This window comes from Magnolia sinica, chromosome 5 (assembly GCF_029962835.1).
Source record: "Magnolia sinica isolate HGM2019 chromosome 5, MsV1, whole genome shotgun sequence".
NCBI lineage: Eukaryota > Viridiplantae > Streptophyta > Magnoliopsida > Magnoliales > Magnoliaceae > Magnolia > Magnolia sinica.
The window spans coordinates 103,134,099-103,137,376 of NC_080577.1; the positions used below are offsets into that span (position 1 = coordinate 103,134,099).

The following is a 3,278-nucleotide window of genomic DNA, read 5'->3' on the forward strand; positions in this document are numbered from 1 at the left end:
CATGCCCTTAAGCTTAGTGAAAGCTTCCTGACATGGCTTAGTCCACTCGTATGGTGCATCCTTTTGAAGTAGATTACATAAAGGATGAGAGAGGAGACTAAAGTCCTTTATGAATCGCCTGTAAAATCCTGCGTGTCCTAAGAAGGATCGCACGTCTCTAATGTTCTTGGGTGGAGGTAGGTTAGAGATAAGATCGATTTTTGCCTTATCCACCTCGATTCCTTTGGACGAGATAATATGTCCAAGGACAATTCTCTTATGAACCATGAAATGCCACTTCTCCTAATTAAGTACCAAGTTCTTTTCTTCACATCTTTTCAGCACACATTTAAGACTCTTTAAGCACTCGCTGAAAGATGAACCGAAAACAGAGAAATCGTCCATGAAGACCTCTAGATATTTCCCCACCATGTCAGAAAAGATACTCATCATACATCGCTGAAAGGTGGCAGGGGCATTATATAATCCGAATGACATCCTTCTATAGGCAAAGGTGCCGTAAGGACATGTAAATGTAGTCTTTTCCTGGTCCTCAGGGGCGATTTCAATCTGATTGTAGCCCGAATACTCGTCAAGGAAACAGTAATAGGAATGAGCAGCTAACATTTCCAAGATTTGATCAATGAATGGCAAAGGAAAGTGGTCCTTCCTCATGACGGTATTCAGCTTCCTGTAGTCAATGCACATTCTCCAACTAGTAGTAACTCTAGTTAGCACGAGTTCATTATTAGCATTGGCTACGATGGTGATCCCGGACTTCTTAGGAGGCCACCTGAGTTGGACTCACCCATTGACTATCGAATATGGGGTATATGATACCCACATCTAATAGTTTAAGAACCTCGGCCTTAACCACTTCCCTCATATTTGAATTTAGTTTACGTTGTGATTGCTGAGCGGTCTTAGCATTATCCTCAAGATAAATGCGGTGAGTACAAATCGAGGGGTCGACTCCCTTGAGGTTCGCTATCGTCCATCCAAGGGCTCTCTTATGCTCCATGAGAGTAGATATGAGCATACTCTCCTGTTCTTTCTCCAGGTGGGCAGAGATCACCACCGGGTATGTCTCATCTTGACCTAAATAGACATATTTTAAATCAGAGGGCAAAGGTTTTAGTCAAGCTTCGGTGGCTTGAGGTTAGACGGTAGAGACACTACATCAGTTTGGGGCAACTCTTCAAATTGTGGCCTCCACCAGTTAACTTTAAGTACCGGTGCAGTATCAAGCAAGGCACACGTCTCCTTAATCATGTCATCATCAAAATCATGGGAGTGGGCCAGGCACGTCTCTAGAGGGTCAGAGGCATCGTATCTTCCACTAAAGAGTCAATCATGTTAATATCATGGAAATCGTCATCATCCTCTAAGTTTCTACTGTTATTGAAAAAGATGTTTGACTCCAATGTCATATTCCTAAAGGACATAGTTATGACACCATTCCTGCAATTGGTAATTGCGTTTGAAGTGGCAAGGAATGGGCGACCGAGAATGACGGGAATCTGAGTGCTCATGTTATTGATGGGTTCGGTGTCCAGGATGATAAAATCTACAAGATAATAAAATCTATCAACTTGGACCAACACATCCTCAATTATCCCTCTTGATACACGAACAGAGAGATCAGCAAGTTTTAGTATGGTTAGGGTGAGTTTTAATTCACCTAAACCTAACTATTTGTATACCGAGTAGGGAATCAGATTGACGCTTGCTCCTAAGTCAAGAAGTGCATGATCAATTCGATGGTCCCCGATTACATATGATATGGTTGGGCTACCGGGATTTTTGAATTTTTGTGGCACATCTTGCTTTAGGATGACACTCACTTTCTCGGTCAAGAAGATCTTCTTTTGAATACTCTGCCGTCGTTTGGTCGTGCATAAGTCTTTCAGGAATTTGGCATATGAAAGTATTTGTTTTACAACATCAAGTAGAGGAATGTTGACTTTCACTTGTTTCAACACCTCTAGGATATCCTGAGAGTTAGAGAGAGGTTTTGGTGCGACCAACCGTTGAGAAAATGGAGCAACTGGCTTTTCTAGAAGTTCCGGTTCTAATTTTTGTGGGGCCTCACTAGATCCATTATTATTGTCTTCTTCTGGTTCTTGAGGCTTTTCGGGCATAACCGGGAGGGTTTTATCAATGATCTTCCCACTCCTAAGAGTGGTGATGGATTTAGCGTGCTCCATTTGATTTGAAGAGCTGGGATCACTTATCTCGTATTGCGGTTTAGGATTGGGGAGCGGTTGTGCAGGAAGCATCCCTTTTTCTTTAACCGTCATACGTGAATCCATCTTTTGCATTAAGTCTCGCATTGCTTGGGTCAGCTCTTGCATGAAATTTTGAACCGGTTCTTCTTGAGGTTTCCCCTGATTTGGATTTTGATTGAAGAAACCTTGAGGGGTAGCAGTTTGTCCATTTCTCCAACTAAAGTTTGGATGATTTTTCCAACCAGGATTGTACGTATTAGAGGTTGGTCCATTGAAAGGTCTTGGATAATTATTTACGACATTGAATTGTTCATTTAACACTTCTCGAAAGGCGGGTATCGTATGACAATTTTCAGTTGTATGAATATTGCAATCATATATGCCGCAAACACTTTCATTAATCTTATCCTTCTTTCCTTCCATGGCCTCAACTTTTCTTATGAGCGTAGTCACTTTATACTTGAGATTATCCTCTTCTTTCAAGAGATACAATCCACCTTTCTCCTTAGATTGAGTCGGCCTAGACATGGTGTTCGATTTTGGGTAATAGTCCCATGATTGTGTTTTTTCAGCAAGACTATTGAGGTAATCACATACCTCGTCAACATTATTATTAATGAATTCTCCATTACACATTGTCTCGACTATTTGGTGCATGGAAGATGTCAGTCCATCATAGAAAAAATTTGTAATGCGCCATGTTTTAAAGCCGTGTTGTGGGCATGAACTGACTAAATCCTTGAACCTTTCCCAACATTGGTAAAATGTTTCATCCTCCTTTTGGGTGAAGTTTATGATTGCTTTTCTAAGGGTAATCGTTTTATGATGTGGAAAAAATTTCTTTATAAATTCCATTTGCGTATCATTCCATGTGCCAATGAATCTAGGACGCAGTGAATGTAACCACGTTTTAGCCTTCTCCTTCAAGGAAAAAGGAAAGAATTTCAGCCTGACTGTGTCCTCAGACACATTTTGAAAATATAAAGTGGCTATGATCTCATTAAACTCTTTTAAATGTAGATATGGTTCTTCAGATTCAAGCCCATGAAACTTAGGAAGGAGTTGGATAAC

The 3,278-nt window shown here is 40.8% G+C and overlaps 1 non-coding gene across 1 annotated transcript; it reads left to right on the forward strand.

Annotated features, from left to right (window-relative positions):
* Positions 1-2,913: 2,913 nt before the first annotated feature.
* Positions 2,914-3,020, forward strand: LOC131247512 (small nucleolar RNA R71). Its single transcript, XR_009171799.1, has one exon. It is a non-coding gene; the product is annotated as a small nucleolar RNA R71 (small nucleolar RNA).
* The last annotated feature ends 258 nt before the right edge of the window (positions 3,021-3,278 follow it).